We start from the raw sequence: 16,631 nt of genomic DNA, 5'->3' as shown, positions 1-16,631 counted from the left end.
TCTGATCATATTACTTTTGCTTTATGAGCAGCATTTCTCAGATCATTGGAAATGGTAAGAAATGTCTTCTTAAATTAATGAGGGAGAATACATTAAAAGGTATATTAAGATGTTTCTTCTCCTTGTTTTAAATCTCATGGCACCCGTTGATGCTGGTGTGCCCAGACACCTACGGCTGTCCCCATTTGTCACCACTGTGGGATGAAGCTAAGAGTTCAATTAACCAAGTTTTACATAACCAGGTGGTTGTTTTCCAGAAAACCTTTGCCATGTGAAACAAATGGTGTGATTTAAGTGTGTGGTGTGACTGCAATGGGAGGCCATGAGCACAACAGCAGTACTGCGGCATCACCATGGCAACCGGTGAAAATAATGGTCCCCTTCAGGAATAAACGAGATCTCAAATCCTGCTGCAGATGAGCAGCCTTGGCTGTCTGCAACAGAGATGGTTTTTGATGATTGTTTCAGGAATTCCTTATCAACAGAAAACGAATGAGAAGCGGCAGTTGCAGGAAATAAGTGGGTTTACAGACAACTAATGCAACCATCTAAGCCTCCAAGGAAGGCAAGGCAGTGATTCGAGAAACTGGTGATGGAGCACCACGGGCGTTCTGTGCACGCTGCTGTTCCAGTAGCTGCTCAAAGCCTGGTCAGTGTTCCTGCCATACGGACACAACTCTGGGACTATTGTTGGTTTTTTTTTTTCTTTATTGGAAGCAGAAATCATTGGGAATTAAGTAAAATAGAGTATATAAGTGTACAGCACTGTCCTCAGCACATAGCAAGTACTCAGGGAATGGTACTTCAAATTCTCAGGACAAAATGAAAGTCAGTATGCTGGGCTGGACAGAGGAATGGTAGTCGTAGTGGGAAAAAAAGGGGGCGGGGGGCTAAGACCTTATGGTAAACCATTCCTCAGACATCGTGTGTGTGCCGCCGTGGCGCATCGATGTCTGTGTTCTTCAGAAGGGCTCGGAACTGTGTTAGAACCGTCAGCATGCGTTTGGACGCGACTCCAAGTGTCCACAAGGAAGGGCAGTTTCTCTACGAAGCTGCCACCCGCTGGGCGGTGGTTCCACAGAAGTGGGCGATGAAGAAGCTCTGTAAAAATGTACCAGTTTGTTGCAAGACAAGAACGTGGTGAGGGACGGGCAGCACGGGGGGCCCAGTGCTTTGGGTCACAGAGCAGACAGTAAAACTTGCGGGCACCTTTCCCTTCCTTTTTGCTCTAGGAAGTGCTGTAGAAGAGGACAGGGATATTTTTGGTATGAGAAGTTCACTCTTCACAGCAGCATTATCCTGAAATAGAACTGTGCGTTAGGCTAAGTGGTACCCTACATAAAATCATTTTCCCTTTGAACCCTGTTTGGGGAAAGGACCTCATACTAGTGCACCGAGGAGCCTCTTCCCCTCAGGTTTTCTTCACTTTGGTTGCGTATCAATTTAGTTCTGCCTTGAAAGAATCTTTCTGAAAGTGTAACATTAGTGGTACTTTTATGGGAAAACTAAATCAGAAGCGTGGGAGAATCAGGGTTGAGGTTGCACCTCGTCCACACACTTCCTCCCTGGAGGCTGCCTCCTGGGCCTCCTCCCTGGGCAGTGAGTCCAGCCTGGCCTGGAGCTGGGGGCTCTCTCTTCTTCCTCTCCCAGCGCAGGGCACCTGGGGGCCGATCACCCGGCTGGGACTGCCGACCGCAGCAAATGGCAACCAGTTGCTGTTGCTCCCAGCAGCCAGACGGGATCATACGCCACTTTTCTTACTATTTTAAACTTGAAAAAACAAGTCACTACACACCTGCGGATTATAAATTTATTTTTTCACATTTATTTCAACTAGAGATGAGCGATCTCTCTTGTCACTTTCTGCCTACTGGATTTTTGGCTCTGGTTTCTGATGACATAGTCTGAGTACTGGCAGCCGCTAGCCTCCCAAGGGGAATTACAAAGGGATCCTCATGTAAATAATGTATCGCCGTTCGCATCTGTAGCCTGCTTGGAAATGTTCAAGTTATCAGCCAATGAGACTCCAGTGATGAGGACATGGGTTTGAACAAGTTGATCACCTAGGGGCTGCTCAGACAGTGTGCTCTGTAGGTATCCGTGGATGCAGAATACAGGCATGGAAAGGGATTTCCAGCATGTTCCTTCTGTTGCTGGTTTAGATTATAAGAAAAATGCATGTTCCAACAGATTTTAAAAATTTAATATCTAATGTTGCTACTCACTGATGACATAGGAATGTCACAGCAATTCCATTCTTTGTCAAGTTTGTGGATGAACTTACTCTACCAGTTTGTAAAATGTAACATTATGTAGGTAGTGGTTTTACAGTTTTGCATTAATGATTCGTGCCAGTTTTAGGTCTTCCTACTTCATTAAATTGCTATTTAACAAATAAATGCTTTCTCTTTCACTTAAAATAGCATAACTAAATGTACTTTAAGCAAAGAGAACATGACTAAAATCTTGGACATCTGTCAACTAACATGAGAATCATAAAAGCATTTTAGGAAATATTTGACAATGAAGCTGACTAACCAATTATTTGAAACGTCACACCAAAACACTAGAGTCGTTTCTTTTCTTTTATTCTTTCTTTTTTTAAGCATACTGCTTATGGTTGAAGGCTGCATCATATTTAATAGCATACGTTCTCACAAAGACTGTATATTTGATAAATGCTCAAATTCCTTTTCAGTTGCTAATGCTACTATGTGGGTAAACTCAGATACAACTCACCTATGAATTATTTTTTACTTGAATAGTGAGAACAAGCTTCCTGCTGAGAAAAAATATTAGGTTACATCCCATGCAGTTGTTCACTTAAATTAGTTTATCCCAGAATGTCAGTCTTCCCTTACAAAGTAGACAGTCCCACAGCTCTTGCACTCTACTTAAAGGATGGTTGGTCACCCCTATGCTACCAGAAGATTCCACCAGCAATCCCTTGGGTCACTGCCCCCAAATGCTGAGCAGTGTTGAAATACCTCATGCTTCAGACAGGAGGTGACAGTGCACAGTGACAGGCAGCTGCTGCACCAGCTTTGCTCAGAGACTGGGCAGAGGGTGTTCCTGTGGGCCCCTCACAGACCATCATGCATGGGATCCACAGTTCACTTTAAGTATAATACTTCATTTATTCTGCTTGTACTATGAGAGGATATTTGACTATTTCATGGTCACAAGTCTAGGGGAACACTTAATCGTGTTTTGCCTATAAGGTAAAAGGGCTTCCATTACCTTCCAGTCAACTTATGGGCCATCCCAATTGTTGTTAGAATCTGACTGTGTGTGTGTATGAATGTGTACGGGACAGCATACAGAAAAGCTAACAGGCTATGACTTTTGGAAGTTGGACATTCTTAAGGAGCATTCAGTTTTACATTTCCATTCACACTGAGTGCATGGTTTTTAGCTTGCTAGAGAAAGGTCCTCGTACATGGAACCTGAGCTTTTTTTTTTTTTGCATAGTAGTTTATCCCAATCACGCACTGGGTGACAGTCCTTTCAGGCAGTTTGTATAAAAGTGGCCACCTGCAGGACAGCTCTGACGGGAAAAGTGTAGGTACGAAAACACTCTTCAGGAGAAGTCAGGTCTGGGTGTCACTCTCTAACTCCAGGGAACCAGCAACTCTGCAGGGTGCTGAAGAGGGAAGAGGTGACAGTGACAGGTTGGCAGGAAAAGTGGGCACATCAGAACCAGGAACATGGGGGTGAGGCCTGCTTTTGCTCATCTTTGTCTTTTCTGCTCCTGGCAACCTGTGTGGCCCAGACATGAATTCGTTATTGAAATATTTGGGGGTGACACAACCTATATGTGATGTGTTCTCCCTACGTATGTGGACATGGCACAGACACATAGTGTGCAGTGTTGACAAGCAGTGTGGGCTTTGGAGAAAACTCTGGGTTCAAATCCTGGCTTGTGCCTTCCTTGCTATGAGATGTCACTTAAAGTTGCACCTTCCCCTCTGGTACCCAAGGGACCAAGACGAGATGACTCCCTGTAAAGCCCTCAGCACACTGCCTACAAGTGGGCAGCCCCCAGGCAGCCTCCCTGCTATTGTTCTGCTTGTTTCTGCCTTCATGTTCTCCTAATTACACTGGACAGCAAGTCGTTTGCATATCTTTGGGAAGCAAATATAAAAAGTCAGCCATGTTCCGGGAAAACAAGCTTTCAAAAATGTTTTGTAATGTTTTAAAAGATACAGCACTGTCGATTTTGAAAGCATGCTGTGTGGTTCGTATGTTAAAATTATAAGCTGTTACATTCATCCTGATAATGGTGTGAAGAAGAAAGAAGGAAAAAAAACGAGAAAGCAGCATAATAATGTTAGTCAGTAGTTTTTAAGTGTAAAATAATCTGGAATAGCTGGAAAATTAAAAGTACATTTTATTCCACCCATTTGTGGCAGTTCATGCATGGACATAAGGCACTGGAGTTCTGCCAGGATTTTAAAATTAGAGGGAAAGAAATGAGACCCAACTTAATTAGTATAAATGTTGCCATGTAACTTCTAATAATGAGTGTAATTTGCAATGCATGCACACCGTGTAATTTTGCACAATGGGACCTACAGAATGTAGGGCTAGTATCTAATCTAGAGAAATGATTAATACAGAAGGTGACAAAGTTTAGAGATTGGGAGCCTGCAGAGACCCCCCCACCTCTGCCCCTGTGTGCCCCCTTGGATCGTCTATTACACCGTTTCTGTCATCTGATTCCCCCCCACCAAAACCCCCCAACTCCCCGTCCCCGGAGCGGCTCTCTGGCCCACCAGGGGGAGCTGTGTTATCTACTGAACTGTATGACTCTATCAAGGTTCTCGGTGCTTCTGTGCCTCAGTTTCCTCATCTGTAAAGAGGATGATGATGGACCTACTCTCTCTTTGCTGTGGCGGGGATTAAATGAGTTAATGACAGAAAGTGCGTAGGCCCCAGTGTGCCTTGCTTGATCCTCACAGCTGTCGTGGGAGATGCAGAAGGCTTTGCCCCTTGGGGTGAGGACAGAGCAGTGAAAGGTGTGAACTCCGACAGAGGAATGTGGCTTGGGTACTGGTGGACATGGGCGATGAGGAGGAAGGTTGGAAGGATCCCACAGTCAACAAGGGGAAAGATAGGCAGACAGGGGGCTACAGGATTCTAGAAACCTCTTCACTCTTAGCTCCTCATCTGTAGCCGTCGCCCAGAGCTGCTGTAGGGCCGCAACACACACATCGGGAGTTGATTCCCTCTCAGTTCTGGAGGCTGGTAGGTGACATCAAGGTCCCTGTGGAGGTTCTGGGAGGGCATCCCTCCGTGCTCCCCTGGCGTCTATGGCCCCTGCAGCCCCCAGCTTCCTTGGCCATGGCCGCCTCACTCCAGCCTCTGCTCATCCTCCCATGGTCCTCTCCCGGGGTGTTTCCGGTGTCCTCTCCCCTTCTGCTGAGGCCACCAGTCATTGGATGCAGGGCCCACCCTAATGCATGATGATCTCATTGTAGCTAATTACATTTGCAAAGACAGTATGGCAAACAGGTCACATTCTGAGGTTCCAGGTGGACGTGAATTTTGGGGGAACCCTGTCCAAACCTGTACGGCGTCTGCAGCAGGCTGTTTATCCTTCTTCCCCACAGATGGTCTTGAGGGTGATAATGATTCTCCTGGGTTTCTTATAACCAACCCTAGTCCACCCCCTTTCTCTGTGCATCTCTGACCTCAGCTGGAGTCTGTGCCCCGAGGGTCCCAGGTCCAATCCCACCTGGGGTGAGAGAGCCCTTCCGGAGCCCTGGAGACAGTCAGGTACCATGGGAAAGGCGTTTCTGTGATGGCTCTGCCCTTAAGGACAGTCCTATCTGCTCCCTCCCTCCTCCACCTTCTCATCAGATTTCAAGTGAGAGGATACTCTTTACTCAGATCAAGGGGGAAGCGGCTTTTCACAATCAGGGTCAGCTCAGAGCTCAAGAATTTTACACATATTCAATTTCTAGGCACCTTTTAAGTGTGTAACCAACTTTGACTTGAAAACCACTGCTTAATCTGACTCTCTTCCGCCTGTGTGAGCCAAATAGAATCAGGAGGTTTATAACTTCTAAATTGCTAAAAATTGCTAAATTGCACTTTACGTGGTTTCTAGATACAATGAGGACTGGAGCAATACTTGTGCTCTGCCAATGTGGGCCTACATCTTTTTTGCAGACCCCACTGTCTGGAGTCGGAGGGCCCCCCGAGGCTAGGTTCCTGTCCTTTCTATTTGCATGTCCCAGAAGAAAGGAGAGCCATTGACATTTGGGCAGATGAAAGCCTACATCAGGGGGGGTGGGGAGGGTGCCTTCCGGAGCCCTGGAGACAGTCAGGTACCATGGGAAAGGCGTTTCTGTGATGGCTCTGCCCTTAAGGACAGTCCTATCTGCTCCCTCCCTCCTCCACCTTCTCATCAGATTTCAAGTGAGAGGATACTCTTTACTCAGAGTTCACTACAGCCGCTGTCCAGTTCCGCTGTTCTTAAAGAGGTCAGCCTTTATTTGACCCGGACATTTGTAAACACAGTTGAGTAAACTCAGATGCCCGTGGCCTGTTCCCTATTACCTGTCTTCCTAGCTGATTGTGACATTCATTTCCTTTGAGGTTTCTTGTCTACTTTTCTTTGGCAACAGAAAAAGGAATTCTCTCACAAAGGACACAAAACTCTATGAGTCTGTATTGAGAAATATCTGAGGAGATGCAGCTGGTGTTTGTGGTGATATAGGTGGGGGAAAAATAAAGCTCAACTCAGGCTTTTTTTGGTAAACTTTTGGCCATTTCTTTCACTCATTGAACAAATATATATTAAGTACCCATTTGTGATTCAGAAGCATTTCTCAGGTATAACAGAATTGAAATGTTCTGAGTAGAAATATTTGGAATTCAAACCCCACAAAACACTAACATCTGTTAGTGCCAAAACAATTCATAGGTTGTTTTGGGGGTGGGGGCTGGGGTGCAGTTTAAAGTAAATATTTCCAGTGAATTTTTGGAATTTACATAAAGTGTGTCCGTTTGTCCTGGAAGGAAGTGTTTTTCAGGATAGAGTTCCATGTTCCCTATGCTTCGCCTGATAAAATCTTCACAGTGTTTCTCAGGTCTGATGAGCTCACTCTGACCTTGGAGATGTGGCTTTTTAAAGTCTGGTTGTTTTCAGACTTCCTGGGTTTGAATTTAGCTCTGCCAATTTACAGCTGTGTGGCCTTGGGTAGGTTACTTAATGTCTCTGGTTCTTCAAGTCCTCTGCTGCAAGGCAGGCATGATGAGAGCCCTGTGCTGTCTCAGACAGCTGCTGTGAGGTCCAGCATGTCTACATGTGAAGGGCATGAAGCAGTGTCCACTGCTAGAGAGAATGCCCCAGGGACATTACTGTCATGTCAGCATCAGCATCATTACTTGTCACATGTCTTCCCTGATTTAGAAACAGTTGTCTCTGAAATAAGGGTGTGCATTCTGTGTCAAGTACCCAATTCCTACAAGGTCAGCTTCCTGGATCCCAGTGTTGACTTGGGGACAGAACTCGGGCTTGTGGCCCTCCCCACCACTTACAGGGGTGTCAGGCATCTCCCCAGGGAAAAAGGCTTCCCTCTCGTGGGGTTGCGCATGGAAGGCTCCGTCCGCACTGCATGTGCACCAGCCCCAGGAAAACAGGGGAGACCTCACACCGGGACACAGGGAGGCCTGTCTCTGGGAGGCCTGCTGCGCATGCTTTGCTGCCTTGCTCTCCAGCGCTTTTGTAGCCCCAGTGCATTCACCTCCTTCCAGCCTCAGTTTACCACGGAGCTTCTGGAAGATGGGGATGAAGAAGCTGGGATGCAGGGCTCTCTGTGCCTGAAATAGCTTCATTTCACAAGAGAGAAATCCTGGAATCCTTGGCAATTTTCAAGAGACAGGGATAATTTTACAGATGTTTAAAGCCTCAAAACCCAATTCTACTGTCTCTAAATAAAGACTGATGTCCTTTTTTATCCCAGGAGGTTGGGGATTGTGGAATGGGGGGTGACAGCCAGGCAGGGCTGGTGGGATCGGGTGCCATCCTGTGATCTCCGCCAAGGAAGGGGCCACCTGTCTGGTCTTTCTCAGCTCATGCAGGCTGAGGCCACATCTTCCCAGGACTTTCTGGCCTGACTCCTGCCGCTGGCCAGGAGTAAATGGGTTGCGAGAAAGAGATAGGAAGCCGGAGGAGCCCCAGGAGCAGAGCCTAGAAGATTCTAGCCTCCTCAGCAGCTAAGCTGGGTAAATGCTTCCAAAAGCACAGGAACCAGGCTGCATTCTCCTCCTGCCACCTTCCTGCACCCCGTAAGTCACTCACATATCCTGCCAGCGAGTCAGTCAACAAACGCCCTGAGTGAGTTCCATGCACAGTGTTTAGTGCCAGAAGAGACAGAGGTCTCTGGTCTGGTGGGCATGGGGATACTTTAGGGTCCTGTACAGATCTTAGCAGGATAAGCCTTCTCTGTCTGGGATGGCTTCGGATGTCACTCTTGTCACCTCCTCTGTCGTGTTCCCCCATCTAGACCAATGGAAGCAAACCGCCTCATAGTGTCCAGGTGGGTCTTGGGCGTCCAGCAGGGAGCATGCGCACAGCCACAGCTCCATAACAGCTGCTGGGTGTGTGAAGCCAGGACTCCTCACTGTCCCAGGCTTGCCCGTAGCTCTGCAGCTGTGTCCCTGTGACGGGAAACTGAGGTCTCCTTCCCCTGCTCAGAATGCCAGTCTCTCATAAGAGAAATAAGACTGATTTTATTGCTTCATGCTTGGTTGCCTTTGAGCCAAATATTTCAAAGTGTTTATTCACATTCCAAAAAGGGTGTGAAAAGCTTTCTTCTCACCGTATGGATTTTCCCCAGAGGCCTGGTGAGGTCACCGTGTTTCTCATTTTTCAGACTCAGAGAGGGAAGGAGCTGGCCCGAAGCCACACAGCTGGTGGACCAGAATCAGGTTTCCCTGACTTGGGGCCAAGGCTCTTCCCAGTGTCCGTGCTGTGAGGGAAGCGGCTGTGGCTTCTCAGTTGCTGAATTCAATAATTTGGAGTTTTAAAACTTGGGATTCTCCAATTCCCTAATTGTTCAAATAGATTAATTAGATTGAAGGAGACTTATTTAGCACATTTCTGTTCGGTGAGGTTTCAGATGAAGACAACATTCCTCTCTTGTCTGAGCCTGATGACCTCACCTCCGTGCATCTGTCCTGGGCTGGGGGACATACAGGAGTCATCCAAGCCCTGAGGCCTTTAAGAGAGAAAGAGGATGCTGTCCGTAATTATGCTGGCCACCGGGACAGCCTGAGACTGACCAAGCTAAGCAGGGCGTGTGGGTCCCCTGTGCAGAGAAGCTGCCAGGACAGTGAGGGCCTTTCATTCAGCCTCGGAGGCATTTGCTCAGCAAGCCCCCTGGGCAGCCCCTAGGTACCCGGCCCTCTGCGGGACCTCCGCACACAGGCACACAGACCCCCTCCCTGCCTGCCAGCCCTCACGCCTTTTTCTCTCTCTCCTTCTTTCTCCCCAAACACAAACGACAGAACCTAGCAGCTGTCATCAGTTGCTTTATTAAATAACTGATAACTGGTCCATTAAGCTGAAGGCAGGCGAAAGGCAAGCACGTCCCAGAAACCTTCCACCTTGATTAACTGCCACCTCTGCCCTGTGCACCATTTTATTTGCACATACTTTGAGTTATGGTTTCCAGTATAATTAATTTTAATACGTATTTAAGAATCGCTACTGTGGGAACCATGCCAGTTTCCTGAACGTGACATGCGATTTGATTTAGTTTCTCTCAACTCAGGCGACCAAGGGCATTCAGGTGTTCAATTTCATGACTGAGGTAGAGATAATGGATCCGCAGATTATAGAATAGAATTCTAGGCTAGAAAATGGGTGTGAGGGTGCATGCTCCAGAGGGCTCCCCCGGAGCATCTTACAACGCCAGTTACTAGTCAGTCACTTCAAGAAAATGAGAACAATTAGTGGGGAACCAATGTTTGTTCTGGCATCTGGGGGAGTGCGGGCGCCAGAATCCCCGTTTCTGGAGTGATTCCAGAAAGACGCTGGGTGGGTGAGAACCTGACCTTGCAGGAGGTGCGAGCTGGGAGCGTCCCGGGTTGGGGTCTGGGAGCCCCACGCCGGTGCTGGGGCGTTTCTATGGCTTCCCCGTCCGCGCCACCTGCTGGTCGTCTCTGCTATCCCACCTGGGTCTCCAGCGACCGCGCATGCGTGGAGATAGCGGCCCAATGCGCCGGGCCTGACCTGGGTCCCTGATGCTTCCAAATTCAAATGCCGGTGCAGGTTGAGCCTCTAAAACAAAATACGAGACTGTACTATTTTAGTCACTTGGAATCCCCCTCTTGGACACTGCTGTCACTCAGGGCTTCCTCTTTCTAACCCCACGTTTGTGTTATGTGTCAGCCTGCCCCATTTGGCTGTGAGAATCCTGGGGACACCCCTGCACCCCTGGTGGGTGCCTCGAATGTTCCAGTGCAGAGGCAGCACCCTGAACACTGGGATGTGGCTGTCGTTGCCTCCTTCCCGCCAGCTTAAAGCAGAACCTGGGCTTGTGTCCCCACAGATCCTCACAGGCAGACCCTGTGTCCCCGGATCACAGAGGAGGAAGAAGTCTCCAGAAGGCAAGCGACTGACCCGGGTGACAGGTGGAGTCCAGGTGTGAACCCAGGTCCACCTGTCTCCTGTGTCAGGCCCTTTTCACTCGGCTGGCTGCCTCCTGGAACTGCAAGGGCTATTCTGGGACAATAAAATGCCTCCAGGACAGCTCAGAGGTCATTATTCATAGTCAGCCAGGAGCTCAGCAGCTTCCTGACCCACAAACCCGTTTCCTTGCCCTCTGCCTGTGAGAGCAGACACAGCATCCCCGGAGCCCAAACAATTAAAATGTCCACTGGCACCTTGTACTGTTGCTTTGCTGAAAATCCTGGGGAGGTATAGCTCCTCAGCAGGCAGGATTAGTGAGACACCCCACCCTGATGCTGGGGAAGAGGCCACACTCTCAGCTTTCCTCCGTGGACCATCTGGGTCTCTGCGTAGATCACGGGTTGTTGTGCACACTGCTGCAGGCCAGGCACGGGAGCAGCAGCATTTCCTGCCTGTGGGAGCTTCCCAAAGGCGGGAATGGGGGTTATAGTCCCTGAGGAATCCCCAGCACCCAGTGCTTCTTGAATGCAAAGGGCACACTTTCAAGTAATTTGGCACCAGCCGCCCCCCCTGCCCTCCCCTGATGCCACTGAAGTTCTTTTCAGGGAAGGCTTGTCTCCCTGGTCAAAGCAGGATTCCCTTGAAGGCAGTGTCTCTGTCTAATCTCGTGGATTAAACAAGTCCTCTTACTGTGATCTGTGTCTAGGAGACACTCGGTAAATATTTGTCGAACGAGTAAACACACAAATCTCTATTACTGGCCCCTGGTCATACTAAATCAGTGATTCTTCCAAAATTCATGAGTGCTGTAGTATTTCCCAGTGTGAGAGCAAGCCATTTTAGGAAATAAGCATGAATTTTCTGTTAAAGAGAAGTGTGTCTATTTATTAATATTCCCAAAGGGTAGCTTTTTTGGTTTACTGCTGGTATGATTTTCCATAATTATATGGTGTTGATTGTAGTTTACTGACAGAGCATCAGTAAAGAAAAACGTAACCCTGGAATGTATTACTTCAAGTATTTAGCCTTAGTGGATGGAAAACAGGTCAGTTAGCTGGGTCAGGGGTGGCAAAGAGAATATTCTCCCCGAGACTGTGAGTTAGAGGGAACACAGAGAGCTCCCCTGGGGATCTGAGTTTGTGCATCAAAACAAAGAGCAGGTAGGACCTCTGTTAGGAACCCTGTTAGGAAATTGAGAAATGGAGGAGAACCTCTTTCTGAGTGTCAATAGGGGTTGGTGGTAGAGAGGGTTTTGGGAAGAGTCAGCATTAAGGAGTAAAGCCCATGGAGAAAAGCAATCCTATAAACAAACAGTCCCACAGGAGACCAAGCAGGTGTGTGGAGGGAGGCCCCTAAGAGCAGAGCTAAGCTGATTTGCTCACCTTGTACAGTAGGTGCCAGTAAACAACCAGGTTGATGGATGAGTAAATGAATGAAGCTATCATGGATTTACTAGATTAGACCCAATACGAGCCTGCCTCGGCCCTTCTCTAGCTGTGGGATTAGGGCCAAATTGCCTTTACTGCGTGGGTTGTGGTCATCTCACTCTAGAAGGATCCTAATTCCTCCTTTCCAGATTGGCTGAGCATAGAATGTGGGATCTTGAAATCACTCAGCACGCAGTGTGTGTGGCACCCAGTAGGCAATGGGATACCCGTCACCCCAGAAGCATTCAGATTAGAGATTGACAGGTGCCCACACACCTCACAGACTGTAGGGGAAACATGAACCAAGCCACCCTAGTCAGGCGTGAGTGAAGTGGGCCAGGCCTTCAGGAGAGACCTTGGCCCCCATTTTGTTCCAGGCATAAGTAAGGTCGTGTACCCACCTCCCTGTTAGGATGGATGTCCAGGGAGGTTTTCAGGTACCTTTTCTGAATTACAAAATATAGAGAATTCTTTTCTTAGTTACAATTTGGGGGAAATTTTTCTTCCAAAGAACGATAGGTGTGGTTAGAAATCGTTCATGCTTGTCATTTGGCCCATTACCATTCTTCAGAAGATGGGGGAGATTCTTTGAGGCCTTTCCTTCTTGAGGGACAGAGACACACCCTGGTGGGCCGGGCCACGCTTCTGCCCTAATTAGATATTTACACCAGAGACCTGAGAGAGGAGGGCAGATTTATTTTTAATAAAAGAGGATTAAAAACTGTGTATCTGCAGTGTATTAAGGAAGACTGAACCAAATTAAAATCCTCCCACAACTGTGGATAGTGGTGGCCTGAAAAGGAAGTGTTACACTTGATATTACTGCAACTTCTTGCTTTGGGTCAGGAAAGAAATCCGGCTCCCCCCAGCGCTCCAGCTCCAGCTTGTTTTGTTGGTGTCCTGCCCGAGGGCGGTGCTGATGGAGAACCACTTTAAATCCAGACCCTGCAGCCAGGTGTCCTTTTGGCAGTGCCTGCCACAGGCTGTGTGGTGAAGGAGGCAGGCGGGGATGGCCCGGCCAGGGATGGGGGCCGAGTGGCAGTGTGGAAGGCCAGACTCACCTTGAGGGACCAACCCACACAGTCACACACCAGTGCAGGCCAGACCCAGTTTTCACAAGCTAAGCTAGATCTCCAGCCTTTATGTGGAGTCTCCCCCTCATTATGTATTTCCAGCTAACTTAAAACCTTTTAAACTGTAAGCATACACTCACTCTTTGAACCCAGCAATAGCATTTAGAGGCCTTAAGCCCCAAATAGATGATAAACATTTGTCCACAAAAAGATTTGTACCCAAGTTCATAAGCAGCTTTGCTCATTAACAGCAAAAAAATGGGAGACAACCCAAATGTGTATGAAGAGAGGAAAGGGTAAGCAATTTGGGGCAGTCACCCACAGGAAACCTCTTCGGAGTAGAAAGAAGAGGCTGCCAACACACCCTGTCCCATGGAGGAGCCTCAAAGCCCCACTGCATCAAAGAAGCTGGACACAGAGTGGGTGCTAGAGGCCCGGGGCACAGGCAGCAGGCAGTGCTTATCATCCCGAGAAGAAAATCAGAATAGTGAGTGCTTCTTGGGGTCCAGGCTGGGGGCGCGGGCACAGACTGAACGATGAGAGCCCCTGAGGACAAGGATGTGGAGGCTGGTCAGGTTGCAGAGGGGGACCAGCTGAAAGGAGGCACAGGAGGGGGTCTGCCCCTTCACTCCACACTCAGCCTCCTTCTGGGAGGCTTGACCAGGCTTCCGAGGGCCTCTCTCTGCTTTGCTTCACCTGATCGGCCCTGTGAGCCAGGACAGCCGATGGTAAGATAGCAGGAAGGCCCGTACGGCCCACCGTACACAGATCTGGCACCAAACCCTGTGTCTGCTCCCCACGCTTACCCCCACCCTGAGAGTGGATTTGGCAATTTCTAGAGAGCAGGGGATAGAATTGTATCCTGGAGGGGTGGGAGCTTTGGGGCAGGGAATGTGAGAGCTCCATCTAGATCCACCACATCCTGTCTGAAAGCCTGAACCCAAGTCCTTCTTGACCCCGCTGGATGGGCTGCTCCATTCCCACTCACTTGCTGCTGCTTCCAGAAGCTTCCAGAGGCTCTCCGGCACACCAGCGGTTCCCAGCTCCACGTCAGCTCCTCCTCATCCTTCCTCTTCAAGGTCGCGTCTCGATGTCCCATTATAACAGGTCTCCCTGAGCCTGTGTGGCCTTGACCATGCATGCATTGCTTCTGTTCCTGCAGGTCAAGCAGGACAGGAGGCCCAGGAGGCCAGCCCATGCTGATGCCTCCTGCAGCCTGCTTCTCGCCGGCAGTGGGGCCCCCAAGCTGCCCCCTGCCCAGTGTTCCCAGACCAGCCTCCCTGGGGCTGCCTCCTCTGGAGATGGCTGAAGTTGGAAAACAGACCAGCTGGAAAATGGTGGCTTCGCAGCTTGAGGGGGGCTGCTTTCCTATCCTCCAGTGAGGATTTCACATTCCTTCTGTCTCTGTCTCTCTCTCACACACACAGAGCATTTTTAGGGGATTTCCAGAGAAATAATTTGTGTAACATACTGATGTACCAGGGACATAACCCATTACAATCAGGAACTCTTGACAGGTGCTCAGCCAAAGGTGTGTTTCACCTCAGGCTTGGGGACCTCCCCTGGTGCCCCAGTCCCACCTCCTCCTGTCTCCCCCACCCCAGGCAGGATTAGTGCAGTGGTTCAAGCAGGACCTTTGGAATCTGGAAATTCTAGCTTGAAATCCCAGCTTTGCCACTTACTGGCCCCATGATCTTGGACCTTTACTTGGCTTTATGAGCCTCAGTTTCTCCAGCTTTGTCTGCTGCTGTGAGGACCAACCAAGAAAGTACCCGTGGAGTGTGGCCAGCCCAGCCTCCGGGTCCCATATCCCTGTGACATCGTCCCTGGCCTCCGACAGGCTGGAAGCTCCAGGGATGGGTGGGCAGGACCAGACAGGGCTCCAGGTTTTTTTGTTTCTCTAAAATACCAAATGGTCCTGGGCCTCTATGGGACTTGCCTTGAACAGGCAGAGCCGGCGTGAAGGGTGTCAGCCTGGAACACGGGTTTGCCCTTCTGTAGCTCTTTGATGCTGTCCTGCTTAATCCCAGCTCATTCGCTCATCCATTTGTTCATCTAATCATTTAGATGGGGTCTCAGATCAAAGCCGGGCTGGTGAATTGAGCTGGGGACGGGCCAGGGTGCCGGGCCAGGGCCCTGTGGGGGTTGCAGGGGTCACATCACCCCGGGTGGCCCCCCAGAGAATCCCTGCCCTCAGCAGGTGGGCTGTGAGGATGGACAGGTGGACAGTCTGGCTTTGCCCGAGCCCAGCTGTGTGGGACCTGGGCTACATTCTCAAGGAAGTACCAAGAATCTCTCAGGGGGATTGAGATTCTTTTCGTGGACTCCCAAAGGCTTTGCTGGGAGTGGAGGCTATGCACATGCACACGTGTGTGCTCGGCGAGGGGCTGCCGTGTGACTGGGAGTCAGAGGAAGTGTGCTCAGAGCAAGGAGAGCTTAGCCGACAGGGGCTCTTCTCACTGAAGTGTGGGAATTGGGGCCGCACGTCGACGGGCCTTTAGATGCCCTGGAGCTCACGGTGCACCTCGGAGGAACCCTTGCTTTGTTCTTGGCCCATAGGCTGCATCTTGCACTGATGCAAATCCATTTTTGATTGATTTTGATTTTGCTGGTTGACCTCTGGACCTCACATTCAGATATATAACCAGATCACAAATATAAGCAGGTTTTCACTGAGTTTCTGCCTTTGGATTGCCAGCAACAGAAACCTGCTTCAGGACATTTCAATATAATAAGAAAATTCACCTAGTCCCACGATGGCTCAGGATTTAGCTTTTAGAGCGTTTAACTTGATCGGTCTGCTTCTATCACTCTTCAGTTTATATTAAATTTTAAAAAAGCACTTGGTTTTGGAATAACAAATGGCCAGGAGCTTCTGCTAACCCAAAGGTCAGTTGGCTGGCCTGCCTGGGACACACCAGCTCTGTGACTGCCCAGTCAGTGCCTTTCCCTGGGCCCCACTGGGAGTGTGGAGTCTACCGGGAGCCTTGTGATATGATAGGAGTGGTTAAGCCATCTCTCAGCCCTTCTTGGGGACACACAGCAGGTAGAGTGTCTTTTTGCCTGCAGAACTGTAGAAACTCAGCAAGAGAGCAGCACGCCTATCAGTGGTGGTCACCGTGGGCACTGGGACCTCGCGTCCATTCCCAAGGTGCTGTGTGGGCCGTGGGGACACTGACCTCCTTGGGCAGGCTGAGGTCCCCAACAGCCTGTGAGCCCGCAGCATGACCACACCCGGCATGTGGGGAGATGCTCACTGAATTGAGCCACTGAATTTAAGGGAAGCTAAAGTGCGAGAATCAGCTGACACCTCGTTCTGCAGCAACATGCATGTCAGGATGGCTTCTGATCCAGCTCTCCCTGGCCACCTCCACCCTTCCCCAGGGAATGGGTGCTCAGGAACGCAGGCTGTTTCCAGAAATAGCACAATCTGAGCTCTTGTAAGAAGGTAAAACTACTGCTATCACCCCCCCCACCAAAGTAGGC

The 16,631-nt window shown here is 49.4% G+C and overlaps 1 protein-coding gene across 5 annotated transcripts in view; it reads left to right on the top strand.

Moving 5' to 3' along the window:
- Positions 1-16,631, top strand: part of PTPRE (protein tyrosine phosphatase receptor type E) — a 142,857-nt gene that overhangs the window by 71,330 nt on the left and 54,896 nt on the right. The gene's annotated exons all lie outside the window — the stretch shown is intronic.

Source organism: Manis javanica, chromosome 7, assembly GCF_040802235.1.
Source record: "Manis javanica isolate MJ-LG chromosome 7, MJ_LKY, whole genome shotgun sequence".
Lineage (NCBI taxonomy): Eukaryota > Metazoa > Chordata > Mammalia > Pholidota > Manidae > Manis > Manis javanica.
This window is presented reverse-complemented; position numbering and strand designations above follow the sequence as displayed.